This window comes from Puntigrus tetrazona, chromosome 6 (assembly GCF_018831695.1).
Source record: "Puntigrus tetrazona isolate hp1 chromosome 6, ASM1883169v1, whole genome shotgun sequence".
Classification (NCBI taxonomy): domain Eukaryota; kingdom Metazoa; phylum Chordata; class Actinopteri; order Cypriniformes; family Cyprinidae; genus Puntigrus; species Puntigrus tetrazona.
In genome coordinates, this window is record NC_056704.1 from 24210248 (window position 1) to 24227985 (window position 17738).

At 35.8% G+C, this 17738-nt stretch overlaps 1 protein-coding gene across 2 annotated transcripts in view; it reads left to right on the forward strand.

The window, feature by feature from the left end:
* Positions 1–4491: 4491 nt before the first annotated feature.
* tafa3a (TAFA chemokine like family member 3a) overlaps positions 4492–17738 on the forward strand; it is a 74973-nt gene continuing 61726 nt past the window's right edge. The window contains exon 1 of one of the 2 annotated variants that reach the window (XM_043242399.1): positions 4492–4990. The gene's annotated coding sequence lies outside the window, so the exon portion shown is untranslated. The remainder of the gene's footprint in view (positions 4991–17738) is intronic. The other variant, XM_043242400.1, reaches the window with a different exon arrangement.

Here is a 17738-nt window from a genome sequence, read left to right on the forward strand (position 1 = left end):
ACGAATGTGGATACCGAAGGAATGGTTTACGTAATCAAATAAAGATGGATGGAGAATCAGTCAGTCATTTTTCATGTGTTCGTCAAAAACACTTTATTACAAACCTCCAAAAGACTCCTTCACTGCTTTTATGGTGTTTTACGATGTTATTTGATAGATTTGTGCTTTATAAGGTCTTAAGGTCACGCATAGAGTTTATAATATGTAATAAACATTGTAGGCCTCTACTTTTTACATTTTTACTAAAGGATTGTTTCTCGCTTCTTCGATATCCGATTCATTTATTTTTTAAAACAGCATTATTTTGTATACGCTGATCTATTCGCTATGAAATACGCAGAGGAGAGGCTGGACTGTAACTACCAAACCTTTATTTTTTCTTTAACTTCGAACTCATTTTTAAGATGTGCTTAACACACCGCAGTTACTTTGCAAACTCGATTTTAAAAAGAAAAGAAAACCACCAAACTATCGCCGAAGCGGTCCTTTCTCATTGTAAACTAAAGACTGACATCTTCTGGCTCTCAAATGTAATTGCCCATACAACCAAACCTCCAATGCAAGACCAGAACAAACCTTTTTGTTTCGTTGTACTGACTGTATACATTATTTATTGTATGCATGATTATTTTCCATTCCGTTAAAGCCTTAATTATGAGACCTATCATATTTCCAAGTGAAAGAGTTCTGTTTTCTTTTCCACGGGAAAATCATTAAAATGTGATGAACTGGATCAACCATACTGACTGGCTTCAGGTGCAGGTTTTATTAGGAGAATCTGTCGATTATAGTGTAAATGAGCACATAATGATGTGTACATATACGTCTCGGCGCTTGTGTGCTGCGAACCTGTTGCATTTCAGGCAATAACAGGAACTCACTGCATTATTGATTCACTGCTGCTTTTCCCTGAAACCATTACTTCCTCATTCCCTCTCTACATTAACCTTCGTTTTTTTTTTATTTTAAAAGCACACGACAAGCTGGACTCGTCGTATTCACAGACGAGTCTTTGTGAGTTCGAACGAAGGACACATGGGGTTGTGTTCAAGTCATCTTTTTTTAGCTGCACCCTCTTAGGCTGCTTTATAACCTACTCTTCTGCCTGAATGTGAGGATGTGTAAAATCTTTAAAAATTAAAAAAATTTGCGCTTGCTGCCTGTTCTAAGGCACTTTCTAAGAAAAGGATGAATCATGCTTGAAATTAGTGAAAGGAGCTGTTTCGGAAAATGCTGAATGGCCACCTCAGGAGGTCAAATGAAATATTGTATGAACCCAATTCATTTTCGATGAGGTATGCGATATCTGAAACCCTGTTTCCATGATTTGTGGTGTGTATGAATACAATTTTTTATCAGATTTCAGATTTAAAACATTGCAGGATGTTTTCAGTCACTCAGAGCTGTGTTACGCACTGCATGACGGATCATTTTCAAAAACTTTATATGAGTATATGAGTGTGTGAGTCACAGAAGAGTATCTCTTTTTATTACATTATCTGCAAATACAGTTTTTAAAACATACACACTTTGAAGATTTGAAGTAGGCTACGCTGCATTCAAAAGCACTCAGAATGCTATCGCGTTCACCAGTCAACCTTCAACACACAGCTAAGGTCTACACTCGGTGTAAAAAAAAAGCAAGGCAGCATGACTGGTCTTTAAACAATAAAGGTATTTCAAGAAACACTTAACATGCATTTAGTCTAAAAGGCTTGAGTTGCACCTTTAATGAGATACGAAATGAATAAGAACAAATGTGAGCAGTCCTTATCCTCTGCATAATGCAGGCGTGAGTCACTTGTCACTAGTTCTCATGCGCCTTTCCCTAACAGTTTTGTGACCTGTTTGAATTGGGTGTTTGTGTAAATGACCCAGTACACGTTGATATCACACGCATTTACATCTGTTATTTCACAATCATGCCATGCATTGCGGCGCTCTGCTTCAATTTTGTTTTGATGCACTGCCATCAATTCTTTGGGAATATTACACGGCCGGCGAAGATGAAGCACCTTCAGTGCAAAGGTTATATAACGCGGTCTCACAGACACGCATCCATCACCGATAATGAGGACAGATTACTCCACAATTCAGCTCCTTCATGATCTTCATCTTGTATGTGCTGCACCACCACAGCTGAGGATGCTTATATTAGATAAAGTGCATTTCTGTTTACTAGTTTTGTATCGGTTTTGCTCATTAATTTCATATACAGCACGCACAGCGTAAAACATCAGTGTTGTTCATCTGAGCATAAGGGCTGCAAATATTGGAAGTTTTCTAAATCGCATCATCTTTTTATATAGCTAACACGAGCATCTGTTTCTGCGAATCAAGAAAAAAAATCCTGCAATGAACATGTCTTGTTTATACTTCACTACATGTAAAATGACGCCTATTTTAGGACAGGATATTCTTCCCTCGTATTCCTCTATCCCCCAATTCTCAAAACAATAATAAATAAAAATAAAAATAATGAATAAGTACTTTATTTATTTTGTGAAGTATTTAAGCAAAAAAATAAATAAATAAAATAAAAAAATAAAAAAATAATAAAAATAATATATATATATATATATATATATATATATATATATATATATATATATATATATATATATATATATATATATAAATGTGTATGTAATTTATTTATTTTTATTTTTTTAAATAAATAATTTATTTATTTGCAGCTGATTTCTCATTACCCTTGTGCAAAAAAAAGTATTTTAAGTAATCAACATTATAATTTACATTATGGTATTATTGTACTGTTATTTTTGGGAGATTTAACTAATAATAATAATAATAATGATAATAATAATACGTTGGATTTTATGTCAATAACAAGAATCAAGAATGGGAATTGCAAACACATTATGGTAATGAAAATGGGTTTAATTGTCATGAAAATAATGTCACAGCTAAATTTCAAATGGTCAAAAGGCTTCATGTTTTGGGCTAAACTTGAACTTGAACATGTTTTTATAAGTGTTATCCATTGCATTTGGGTCATGAAATGTCCTGTTTTCAAAATGTATAATTTTAAAAGTTTTTAAAAATGGACATTACAAAAGGCAACGACAACGGTAAGCATTGATCGGTCTGTGCAGGGAGGGTTTGTTTATGATGCTAGTAGAGTGTCTGTGGTCATTAAGGTGAGCACTAATGTACTGTGCATCATCCCTGAGCCAAAGCAATCACTGACCTCATTGATTAGTCTTCCCATCTGCTTCTTATGGAAGTGGGAAGCCAGGGCGATCTGATGAAGTCATAATAGTACTGGAATTACCATATGGAACCATTTTATGAGGGAGACCTGGAGATTAAGAGGTTCTGGACAAAAAACATTTAGCTTTGCGGCATCTTCGCCAAGTAGATTCATGCTTGGATTATCAAACTCAGTTGTTTGAATCAATCGAAGTTCTGTGCGATCTGGGGTTCAATAACAAATGTGTTTTCGGTAAATTGTTTACTCAATCCCTTTACATTTGATTCAAGTTAAAGCCACACACTTAAGATGTCTTAATATCGTTGCACTACACGCAGAATACCACACAAAGTGTAAACAAATCATGCTAGATTTTCACATAAACACTTCTCAACAATTTCTGAAATGCCTCCCACCTATTTTTTCCCTTTAATGTGATTTTAGTGGATGCCATTTTCTATCAGGCCCTAATGTCACTGTTGCAAAATTAAATAAGTAAATAAAGTATATGAGTAAGTAAAGAATTTCTATTTCTATTCTAAAAACTATTTCCATTTGTATTATTAGTTCTACCTCTAAGACAAAATATGTAAATGTTAAATATGGCATTTGTCACTCTTATTATTGAGTAGTCTTTTGTTTTTCATTTAATATGACTTTAATTTATTTTTAAATTATTGAATAAAATAATAATTATAATTTGCAGATTAGTTTGTACTACATAATATAGTTTTTATTTAAAAAAAAGTAATTAGTTTGCTTTCTTTTGTAATTATTTATTATTATTAAGAATAATAGTAATAATAATAATAATATTAATAAAGTATTATTAGTAGTAGTAAGATAAACCAAACAGTACCTCTAAGATAACACACAAGTTAAATAAATATGTGATATTTGTGAATAATAATTGTTTGTCATTTATGTATGTCAGTACTCTTTTGTATTTTACATTTTAAAAATTAATATACCTTTCTGTTCTTATTAAATTATTTAATACTAATAATACAACTTTTCATTTCTTATTTCCTATTAAGTAGCCTTTTTTTTTATTTTATTTTTTTTTAAAAATAAGTAAGCTTATGTTTACCATCGGCTATATTTATATATCGGCTATATATATATATATATATATATATATTTTTTATATATATATATATATATATTTTTTTATTAATTTTTTTTTTTTTTTGCATTTTTTACTCACGTAGAGCTGGTCAGCGGCCAGCAGGGGGCGCCATTAGACCGCAGCGCGGCGCGCGCGGAGAGCTCCCATGGGTTCCGAGCGGATGCTTGAAGTGCTGAACACTTGAGAGGCGAGTCGAGCTCCTCACCATCCTCTCCACACAACACAGCGAGCAGCCATCCTGAACACAGGACTGCAGCAGCCAAAAGCCCTCACTCCAGAAGCGCATGACAAGCCCATGATGGATAAAGGGATTTTGCAGACTTGAACCCTTCGTTCTAATAACTGCAACTAAAGATCTCGTCATACATGCTCGTTGAGATCCGTTCCGGCGCGCAAAGTTCAGACGCATCTGAAGGAACTTTGGAGAGTGGGAGTTTGGAGGACTCATTCGAGACTTTCTGAACTGCTGCAGGAATCGGTTTCATTTGATTTGCGTTCTTCCTTGAATCTGTAGGTGATGCTTTTCCTGGGATCGTTTTTGCGCAAAGGGAAATTACCGGTCTTTGGCTCTGCTGGGGTTTTACTTCTGACAATGAAAAGCAAATGAGAGCGTTATCCCTTCACTTATATTGACAGCTCGACGACAGGTAAGCCCTGGATTATTTCATAAATAATTCCATAAATCATAAATTGTCATTGGCTTTCTTACAAATTAAGAAAAATGCTTTGTACGTCTTGCTAAAAGCATAAAAGGTGTTAGTCTTCGATTTTATATTCTTTTTCTAATATATATTTGAACCTGATTAAATTTCAGAATATCAGTTCCAAGTTTGGAACTCACAAAATACATAAATGAAAAAAATGATACATAGCCTGTATATATATATATATATATATATATATATATATATATATATATATATATATATATATATATATATATATATATATATATATACAGGCTATGTATCATGTATCATGACAGTTTACTAGTAATAACCATATTTAATACCTTGAATATTATTGACTGCTGTTCTACACTCCAAGTGTATTATTGCTAGATTTACTATGGATTTATTTTCAAATTATAAACTATGGGAAACTCTGGTTACAAAAAGATGATGAAGAGGGTAGTAATCCGTCCGGATCTGATGGTGATGTTGATGGATTGGGTGGTTAATAAAAAGATGATGGTGCCCACTGAAGTTGGCCATTGCCTAATATGGTGGAACACATGAGGAACATCCAGCCGACTGCTGCCAGATCTTCAGTGTCGGTGGGTTTAGAAGGAAAATCAGCTTGTTCGGATCTGAATCATTGCCGATTGTTGTTGGGGTTGCGGATCAGTGTCGCATTATCTATGATTACCGATGTATTATTATAGTCAGTCAGCATCTTCAGGCCTTCAAGTGTGCAGCTCTGTGAAAGAATTCAACGTCTTTGTCCAAAATCTTTAAAATACTGTCTAATCCGTATATGGATGCATGTTGGAAGCCAATTCCGACCGACATTCCTTAACACTTTCCATTAAAAACCAAACGGCTATAGCTTTTCCCAATCCAATCAATTCCCAATTGCCAAAATTAAGTCCCTCCCCTTTTTCTCCCGTTTCACCTGGAAGTACGTCATTTCGAAAATTGTTTCGTGTTGATTTTACCATCGAATCTTCAGATATTACGCCATCTAGTGGTTTTTAAAGGCGTTAAGCAGCTGGTTCAAAGTATAAAAATGGCATCTGACGGAACAGCTGAAAGTAATAATACATTCCATTTTTTCCTCTTTCGACTTAAATTGTATTCTTTCTAAGTTATTAAATATTCACTCGGTTGTCTAATGCTCATTTACATTTGTTCTGGAATTCAAAGCCTTCTAAGAAATGTTTTGAAGTCGTAATTGCGATGATTCACGAGTGATTTTTATGCATGTGATGATTCACAAGTGATTTGGTTCATTGGAGGGATTCTGTTTAGAAGTAATGGGAGATAGTTAGGCACTTTCATATAACTTTAGCTCTTTTCATACTCTGACAAAGACAGGCTTTATGTGTGGATTTTATCGTTCCAACAAAGAATGATAGAAATTGTATAAACCATATAAATAAGTAATATTTACTGCCAAAACTGTTTCATATTACGTACACATTAACATTAATTTCTAAGGCCTCTGAATTATCAATACCATCAAAACTTGGCATGTCTTACAGCCCTCCTGACCTCTGATTTATAATTCATTTGCATTTTAGTAAAAGACCTTTAAGTAAGTATTTTTAAACAAAGTAAATGCAAGAAAAACGACTAAAGTGAGGAACATTAACTGAAGATTTTTTTTGATTGTCTGTACATCAAGCTCTCAATCATCATTGCATTGCAGTGCTATACATTTTTTGCTCAGAGATTTAATAATAAAACTAAGCATTTAAATATAATCTCACTTAGACGTATATAAAGTGACGACTTTTATTTAAACGCATTTTATGTAAACAGTCTGCCATACTGTTATAAAAATCTTACTGATTTACATTACGAGCTGTCAAAATGTCATCTTTTTGATAATAAACATCCGCGCTGCATATTTCTGCTCATTTCGGGCCTCTAAGTGTTTTTTCCCCTCGAGTGTGAGCTCCATGTTCTCGCTGCATATTAATTTTTCATTTTAGTTCGCTCCAAAATGAAAATTCTGTCATCATTTACTCACCCCCGTGTCATTCCGGATCTGTGCGGTTCTGCGTCTTCTTCAAAACCACAGCTATCCAGACTATACGACGAAAGCCAATGGGGTCCAAAGCGACCCTTTAAGAGTCAGATTAAGGATGCCGTCCGTTCGATTAGTTAAACAGTCTGCCTCTGGTTCTGTATCAGCAATCAAGACCGATAGCACATTCACTTATGGCTTAAAATGTGCAAAAATGAACAAGTATACGAAACGCGGCAGCCCGAATGAAAGCGGAAGACCCCGGCTTATCTTGTCGGAGGGGTCGGCCCTGACTTCTCCAACTCGCACACAACTTCTCCTCCTTTTACATCCCCCTCTTTTGTCTCCATCCTTTTCATCTGCCCTTCATCTTGCTTTTGGCGTCTCGTGTGCGGTCAGCTGTTTTTTGCAATTAGCGCTATCATCGCGTTTCATCCAGCAGAACAGTGGCTGTAATAACCTTACGGCTTTTGTTGCATGCTGATACTATTCGTCCTTGATTAATTGCGCTCCCGGGAGAGCGACTGGAGAGCCGCCGTAGATCTTCCCTTTCACGCCCCGTGACAAGTGACCCATTACTGTGCTTTATAGATCGCCGTCAGCAGCCTTTGAAAACGCCTGTGGGCCTGTTGGGCGATGATTTTATTGTGCCGTGTTATTTGTGGGAATTGCTGACAGACGGACCAAAGGGCAGTCTCAGATTTTTGGGGGTTTGTTTCGCTGAAACGCGGCGCTGCTCTGTTAGTTTAAGTCAATGTGTCTGCTGGGCAACTTAAATTGGTTATGCTCTCCGGGTCACGCAAACAAAGGTCACAGCATCGCAATCTGTCTCTCGTCTCGGAGCATCATTTGACAGTCTGATGACAGATCACAGCGCGTTACTGAGACAGACGCTCGGTTTAACCCACATATTGGCATCTCAGATCATTTTCTGCAGCACCGCTGAAAGAATTTGTTCTTTTTTGTATTAAAGAAATATAGCTCACCCATTAATTCTAGTTGTGGAATTTAAAATTCATTATTTACTCATCATGCAAACCCTGATGAACTCTTTTGAAGTGCTTGCACAGAATTTCCCCATTGCCATATGTGTATGACGCAATATGTAATTTTCTTCTCTAAGTTTATAACTTATATATATACCTTGCATATTATATATAAAATCCATATAGTAAAATGTGTGTTTATAATATCTAAATGATGATTTTTATATAGTATTATATGTAGCAATCAAGTTTCAAATGTATATGTTTCATTTATGCAGGCATGTTTATTTAATAAATATTTACTTGTGTCATATTAACTTTTTTAAGGTGAATGACATACAGTATATGTTCAAAAACATATTACGCATTCCATATGCATCTACAGTTTTTAATTGGTTTCATATACGTTCAAATGACTATTTAATATGTGTAAATGTAATATGTTTACATTTGCGTAAAAAATGATTCCAGCATTACAATGATTAGTAGTGTTATAGCTTTTCGTGCTCGACCTAAAAAGTTTAGTTAACTGTAGATTAGTTAAGTTGACATATAAGTCATCTCAAGAAACTTTTGGCTGCAATAACTAATTAGAGTATATATAGCTGCTTATTTTCGTGTATGCTCACTCAGAAACTGCTAGTAAATTTATACTCCTGATCCCTAAATCTTATAATCTTCTGAAACTATGTGATGATGCAAATACCAACATTTAAGCTCTCCTTACATGCATATCTAGAACATCAGTGCATGTCATACTAGGTCTGGGGTTTTTAGGTGAGCTTTTCCTTTAACTAGAGGTTGCAGCATAACTCTGCTTTCATTTATTTCAGAACATTGCTCTTGACAAGATCCTTCCTCCTGCACAGAGCAATGTTTTTTTCCTCTGAAAATGACACCGTTTTAATGAAGAGCGCTTTTCAAGCGGTTCACCTGACAAGCTGGTGAAAACCAGTTAGATATGAACAGATGTTTCTCATTTGTAGCCGTGGTCAAGCTCAGGTACTATCCGTTTGAGAGTGTGTGACCTTCTGATCTGTGAGATATAGATAGATGGCGGTCTGGCACGTAGGAGGAGCTCTCAGACTTCCTCTTGAAGGCAGGTCAATGCAGCAATCGTTAGAGGTAATAGGATGACAAGATACTTTTTTACAGACGTTTGCGGTTGCAATTATACAGGACTTAACATTTGCTTTTAAGGTCAGGAACATTAGAACAAGACTAATGGATCCGTGAACTACACATGAAGCATATCTTTATCACATTTAGCTTTTGTCTGCGAGTAGGCCCTAAATATGTGGAAGAAGCAGGTGCATGAATCACTTTTGCTATTGCTCAATGATTTCAGGAAAAGAAGTTTCTGGTAAGCAGGTGGTGTCTAGCAGCCTGTTTGTTTTCTACGTCAGTGGTTCTCAACTGGCGTAGAAATGAGTTGCAAGTTTAAAAAGAACAATTCTAAAAGCGAATTTCAGTTTAAACAGTTATAGTACACAGTTATTAAAAGCTTTATGAATAATAGCACAAAATATACTCTGTATAATATATATATATATATATATATATATATATATATATATATATATATATATATATATATATGATAAATATAAAATAATAAAATTAATGCGTTAATTGGCCTGTATATTATTTATTATATAATGCATATATACCATTTTGTTATAATCATACTACATACAAATATGTGCGTGCGTTTGCACTATATAATAAATATACAAAGTAATATATGAGACGATATTAATATATATTTTGTTGTATTATTTGAATAGATAAGTAATTGCCTCAAATTTGTTCAAATATCGTTCACAACATATATAAAAACTGTTTTGGAAAAAGTTATATATTAAGTAACAGTCAGTAATGAAGTTGTATATGCACCATATAATAAATACAATATAAATAAATTATATATATTATATAATAAAATTATTATTATTACTGTAATAATTTATATTACATTGTTTTACATTTTAGTAATGATTTAATTATATCTCAATGTGTAAATAATATTGTTTCAGGATAAAAGTATGCACTGTATTGTAATATATAATACAATATTTTAAATTTGTAGTGATTAACTATCTATCTATCTATCTATCTATCTATCTATCTATCTATCTATCTATCTATCTATCTATCTATCTATCTATCTATGCAATGATCTATGTAGATCCACTGCTCTGTATATTTCAGAATGGTTCAGATTTGGTTTTGGACAGGGATTCAATCATAGATCATAACTCTGGCAGATTTGGTTTGGAGGGAGGGTGTTTAGGATCACTATACATGCATGAGATGGCAGTTGATTTATTGCGACGACGAGGCAGAGGTGCGAGAGGCCCGTCCAGCCTGTTTTGTTTTCTGAGGAACGGAGCGCTCTTGTAGTGTCCTCGGCCTTTAGCCTGTCGAATTCCAGAGGCTGTAATTTGGAGATATTGCTTTGCATGCTCTCGAGAAGGAACTGCAAACCGATTGCGAGATGGATTTGCCATTGTCTTCCTGCCTCAGAAATGAGGCTCTGCTCGGTGCAATCACACCGTTGCTGTGTCAAATTAAAATCATGCAGCCAGTCTGGCCTCTGTTAGCAAGAAACGGGTGAAACACAGGCAAGTTTTCACAATGAGGTTTTCAGTCAAAAGATCGTTTTATAGGTTCATGTTTGCATTTCCTGAACTCTTTAGTGTCTTATAAACGTTTCACGCTCTAAATTTAGCCCGTAATAGTGTCTTTAATAGCAGATTCCATTGTGACAACTTACCCCATGCAGTGTGACTAAATTTTTTTAAACCACAACTAGCCCCAATCTTCCTATTTACCATCTTAGCTTAATGTGTTTTCATTCATTTTAGCACATCCACCTGGTTTTTACATTCTTACAGAGCTAGCATGGATAATGAAGCAGCGTTGGGGATTTTTCCTCTTTCGAATCCTAATCTTTGGGTTTGTAATTAAAAGTACTAAAGCAGTCTCAAAACAGCATGCTTGAATTACTAATTCAGAGCCACTACAGAGCATTGAATCTGCAAATATAGCAGCTACAGCACACATTGAGATGGATGTCACACTCTACGTAATGTGTCCAAAGCTCAGTTGCGTAGCCAATTGAGAAAGCTGTGATGGCTCATAGGAGCCGCGGCTTATCTCACTGTGTGTGTGTGTGTGTGTGTGTGTGCGCAAGAACAATGACAAAGCCTCTACAAAATAACAACAAATAGTCAAGTATCAGCACAGATAGAGAGGTAGAGAAGAAGAATCTAATGTAGGTGGTCACAGAGTTATGTACGTAAATACTTTTTTGCAAGGATGCATTAAACTGAGCAAAAGTGACAGTAAAGACGTTTATACAGTTTCACAAAAGAGTTCTATTTTTATAAAAATGCCGTTCTTTTGAACTTCCTAGTCATCAAAGAATCCTGAACAAATGCATTATGGTTTCCACAACAATATAAAGCAGAGCAACTTTTTTCAACAAAATATTAGAATGATTTTTGAAGGATCATGCGACAGTGAAGACTGCTGGAAATTCAGTTTTGCCATTATAGGAATGCATTACAGATATAGGAATAAATATTTACCTTTAATACGTTACAATGCAAAAAAGTATTTTAGTATATATCGTTTTTGTACTATTTTTAACAATGCCTTGGTGAGCATAAGAACCTTCTTTCAAAAACAATTTTTGAACAGTGTATTTTTTATCATATATGTATATTTAAGACAACAGCATTGCTATAGCTGGGTAGCAGCTGATGCCTTTCTAAAAAAAATTGTTTCTTTAGAATAGTTTCAAATTCTAACCCTAATTAAAAAAAACACTGAAAATGCAATTCTAAATTATTGATTATTCTAGTAACAAAACTAACGTCAATAGTATTTATTTTTCTTTGTTTAATTTCTTTACCTATATTGTGAAATTAAAGGTGGTTTAATGCTTTTCTTTGTTAAAATACTTTCTCCTGTTCCATATTTAACATGCAGAGACTGTAAGCGAACCATTCATAATTTGAAAAGTATGATTATTTTACAACATCATACAGTAGACAGCCGGACATTGGTCGGAGACAGAGTCTAGGGGCGGGGCTTTTTGATTTTCAAACCAATGACAAGCAGTTATAGTGATTCCGAAACCTGTTTGAAAACAGTCATTATTTTGACTCAAGGGGTGCAGAAGTCACCTCACCTTTAAAATGTTTTACCCAGAAACTGAATTTTATTATTCATATGTAAAGTTGGATATCATTACTCTAAACTCGCATCACCTTGATTATGCAACAGCGTAACCTTGCGGATATTTTGCAAGAGTGATTATTCCCTGTGCCGATGTGCTCTTTGTCGAATGCGGCTCTGTGTGTGATTGGATTTAGCAGAGAGCAGGGCGGCTTTGTGAGCGCGGAGAATGTGAGTGGGCATCCTGGAAGCTTCTGTGCCGCCACATAATGCTTGACTGATGTGAGGAGTGAGAGACAAAGAGAGAGAAAGAAGCGGTTGCTGAAAGAAACAGAGGGAGGGAAGGGATGGAGAAAGAAAGGGGGATACGAAAAGGAGAGAGCGATGAGGAAGACGGGCGGAAGAGGCCGCATGTTTTATAGATGCCATTTAAAAGAGCGTGCTGGAGTGGAGGCAGACTGCAATGAACTGTAACCGCGACAAAACACCAAGACAATAAACAAACAAATTGGTTGCCTAGGAGTCGTCAGCGTGCCATCGCCGCCTCCCACCAGAGCGAGAACATCCCCTCATCCTGCACGGTGTGTTCCTTTGAGATTAAAACAGGAAATACATCTCTCGCAGACTCATTCTTTCTCTCTTGGCCACCGGGGCTGGATTGGGCTCATTTTTTTTTTCTTCTCTATCTTTCTACACCAACTTATGCCTCCAGAGGAAAAGGTTATTGCTCGGCGGCTGCTTTTTCATGGCTCATGAGATCTCGGTTATGTTTCATTCAAGTATGAACTTGGTCTTGAACGTCTGCTCTTAAATTCAAGTTGATGCCGAAAACCTATATATATGTATATATATGTATATATAATGCATTATTAAAATCACAAGTTGTGTTTGTTAACATTAGTTAACACATGAGCTAACAATGAATGATTGTGATGTTATTAAAACTGTATTTATTCATTTGATCATTCATTGTTCATGTTAGTTAATACATTAACTAATGTTAACAAATGAGACCTTATTGTAAAGTGTTTCCCTTTTATTTGATCAAAAATACAATAATATTTTGAAATATTATTACAAGTTAAAATAACCGTTTTTATAAAAACCCGTAATGCAAAGCTTTAAATTGGAAATTGTAATCATTTATTTCAGGATTTTTTTGTAAATATGAAAAAGAATAAAGTAACAGCATTTAGCATTGGAATAAATATTTTAAAAACATTTTTATGAAGTTAAAAAAAAATGTTTATCACATTAATGCTGGGAACAAAATTTATATTAAAAAGTTTTAATAATTCTACAATTGTTCTTCATCTAACCTTTAAATTTGTTTTTTGAGATATAAAACATTTTAAATGTAGGAATTTTGTTTTCATATGTGTTTACATCTCCAAAAGAGTTTTTATTGCTCAGAAGATGCTACATTGATTGTTTCATTGATTGCTTATTAGAATGCATATTACTAGTATATTGGCTTGTTATCAGTTTACTTACAAAGCACTTATTCTGCATGACCATATTCGACATCCCTAATCCTACTTAATAAACTTAACAACTACCTTATTAACTATTAATAAGCAGCAATTTGGTAGTTTATTGAGGCAAAGGTTCATGGTTTGTCAATAGTGAGAACTGAGACAGTTGTTGTCTTACCGTACGGGTAGAGAGCTATACAATGCATCTGATTTCACGATATGCGAGTTCACACTAAGATCTACTTTTGATCGCACACTTTTGTATCTCAGCAAATCTGAGCGGTTTGACATTGTTTTTTTCAGGAGACGCGTGAACTCACCGGATTCTTTTTCTCAGAAAAGGATTTAATGACATTGATCTGTTCTCAGGAGATCTCAGGCGAAAATGTGTTTTCTTCCATTTCTATCTCCACCTCCCGTTTACGTTTCTACACACAGATACCCTAAATGCAATCTTGTATGTGCTATAGTTGTGTTTTACTGCAATAACGTGTGTTGCTTGCTCTCTCTATCTTGAATGTAATTCTTACAGTCCGGTCAGCCTCTGTGTGTCCAGTGGTTTGCCCTGGGCTCCATCAGGCTGAGTTTATGTGGCAGTCTTGTTGTGAGGCGCTGTGTAAACACAGTGAAATTGCTCAGGGCTGGATTCCTCTCTCCACACTCTCTTTTCGATCCCACCGGACTTATTTTCAATATGCCACTCTCAAAGCAAACCATATTACCATAAGCTCTCTCAATATAGCAGGGTTGCACAGGAAAATATCGTCCCAGGCTGAAATTTTGATGATCAGCTTAGCGTGACTTTTTCAATTTTCCTTCCTACCTGATTTCAGGAGGCATGCTCATTAGTTTACTTTCGCTTACATGTTCGGAAGCACGGGTGGACAAATTGAGATGTGGCTGGCATTTAAGCGGCAATGATGTTTCTGGTACAGCCGCGTTTTTTTCATCTAACAGCGTTGTCACTCGGTGCCTTATTATTATTCACAGTTTGTTAATTAAACTGTGAAGACGCTAGATTAGGTTGCAAGATCTATTTACATCAAGAGCCAAGCCAAAATGCATTTCGGTCATTACAAATTAACCCTTGTGCAAGAGATTGTTTGAGATTCTGAACACGCAATAATAAAGCTTTTTGCATGTGGAGGTCGTCATAACAAACATTAGGACCGATATATGGCAAATAAATTTGGTTTGCATGAGAATTGTGTCCTTAAAGCACTGTAGAAGCTCCTAGAAAACATATTACTTACCTATGTCTCAAACAAATGATTTTCTGCTGCGCTCGTTTAATGCAATTAGACAGAACGTATTTATAACGATCATCTTATTTGTTTACAATGAGCACAACATATAAGTGAGACATGAGGTGTTTGCGAATGGAGACCATAAGCTGCAGAGTTGTGCTCCACCATTACAAGTCACGGATGTACCGCCCACGTTCCTGACAGCATAATCGTGGCAGAGCTGGAACCGGCCTCGGAGGCTGCCATCTAAGCTGGAGTCGTCCCACTTGCCCTCCCCTTCTGTGGGTTCCCGCTCCTGCCACACACCCATGCCACGCTTGTTGTAGCGTGTCGGCGTTTGGCAGCCCGTATTCCTTCCCCTTTCTGTTTTCCCGAATCTCCATTATCTCCAATGCCGCAGAACGTCCTGAGGCCTTTACTGTCAGCTCTCGACACAGCGCTGAGCGTTCGGGTGGGTTTGCTTTTTCAGATAAAGCGGGTGTTGCTCTTGCGTTCTGTGATGGAACAGAAGTTGTTGTAATTGGGTGTTTCTTCAACTATGGGCACTTTTGCCCCGTGGAAAATTTATTTCCTCAAAAACTATCTAAAATCTATCTATCTATCTATCTATCTATCTATCTATCTATCTATCTATCTATCTATCTATCTATCTCAATCTCACTAAGAACAAGAATTTTGAACAATCTTTATTATTTACACTATTGTCCATTGTTCTGGAAATGATTAAATTACTACTACTACTACTACTGATGATGATGATGATGATGATGATATTCACACATTTAATGGCAAAATATTTATTGCACCATGTTTAACTTCTTGTTTAGAAGGTTATAGCTTTAAAAGTGTAACATTTTTTTTTCTTGTTGGGAGATTAATAATAATAGTTTAAAAATGTAACTTAGTATTTTTATGATTGAATGAACGAATGAATAAACTTTTGACACATTAAATACTGTACTATACTAATATATAATCTTAGTTTTACAAATATAACAATTTATATTTTTATGATGGATGAAATAATATATTTTCACACATTAAATAATGAAAACTTTATTCATGTAGCGTATGGCACTCTTTGTTTTTGCAGTTTTTAAAAAATTTAATAATCATGGTGCATATGTACATATGTGTGTGTGATTTATGCATACATGTATAAAACAAATTTAGAGGAGAATAATAGATAAAGAATGAAGGCATGACAAATATTCCCAACAACAACTTCCACAAAACAACAACTCTGAAATCCATACAATGAAATTTGATATATATATTATCTCATCTCCTCTATCTCTCTCTTTGTCTCTCTCGCTCAGGCAGCATTCATGCATCCCAGCAACCTCTGCCAGGTCCGCTCCACACCTGTAATCATTAAGCTGCAATTTGGGGCTGAAAATCGCAATTATAGGCTATAGCAATCGGTTGTTATTTTTCTCTGATGCTTGTTATTTCTTTGTCGGAGCAGAAACGACCCCTCTCTGATTGTAATTAGGGGAATACGAGACAATAAAGTGCGCAATTACGTGAAAGGTTTTTCACGTTTTGCGCTTGTCAGGCAGGGCTGGGGGCGGGAGTCCCCGGGTGCAAACTACAGCAGTGAAGAGTTGACAGATTGAAATGGGCGCCCCTGGCAGTTTTTGACCCTCTCATGTCTAATAAATAAGCTGGCAGTGCAGAGATCGAAAGATCGACAGAGGAAAGATTTCACTCTCTCTTTTTCACCACCTGCTAGGGCACTTTCTTCTGACCTAACATAGAAAGTCTTCAAGTTACTCATCGTCAGACAATTCTTTGAAAGAACAGCGAGAACTTCAAAGGAGGTCTCTGATCATAAATTCATTCCACGCCGCCTTGTCTTGGCCTTGATCTGCGACAAAGAATATGAAACAGATATCGGAATATTCGCTTTTGTTATCTCTCCCTCCCCCAACCCCCGAACCTCACCCACGTCTTGGACTTGGCTCAAGGGCAGCTTTGGGCACATGGCCTTTTGATCAAGTCGTTTTCTCTCATATGGATATGCGAATACGCTACAGCTACATGCGGAGATAACGCTAGATTTGAGGACCGAAGCAATTCACCAGCCGAAATCGAGCCGTTTGAAAACCTAACGAACGATCACAAAAAGATTCCATATCACTGGCACGTTTTTGCGGGGGAGGAAAGTTAAACCCTTCACGGTTTAATCGAGCCTGTCAGTTTTAGCAGTCAAACACAATATGAGCTTGTTTTCGGAGTCCTTACCACCATCATGGCAGTCTAACACTGTGCTGAGATTTACAGGTCTTTCATTTATTTCATCGTTGTTTGTTTTTTTTGCTCGGGTGCTAAAATGGAACAAATATGCTTTGGTGCGCAATCTGTAAATATAGTTTCAGCATGTCAGGACGTTATTAAAACTCGTAATTCATTGGCCTAGGTTTTTTGCTGTTGTATTTTTCTTAACGTCAAACCCGGAAAGTAAAGTTAAATGGTAACAAAATGGAGGATTATTAAAACATCTGCTTTAAAAGAGATCTGTGTTTTGATGCTTAAATATAGTTTCTTATGGAGTTCCTAAAAGGATGTGGTGATGGAGAAAAAATAAATATTAGACTGAAGGAAAAGTTGTATTTAAATGCTAAAACACTTCAGTACGCCACTTCAGACATTGTGCTAACAGTAAGTAACTTTGCAAATACATATCAGCTAGCAGTCATTCGAGTATTAGTACACTGTCTGCTTAATATCTTCCTTTATTTGGATGGGCCCACAACATACTGATTATCAGAAACTTTGGAAGTATATGTCAACTTATTCTACTGATCC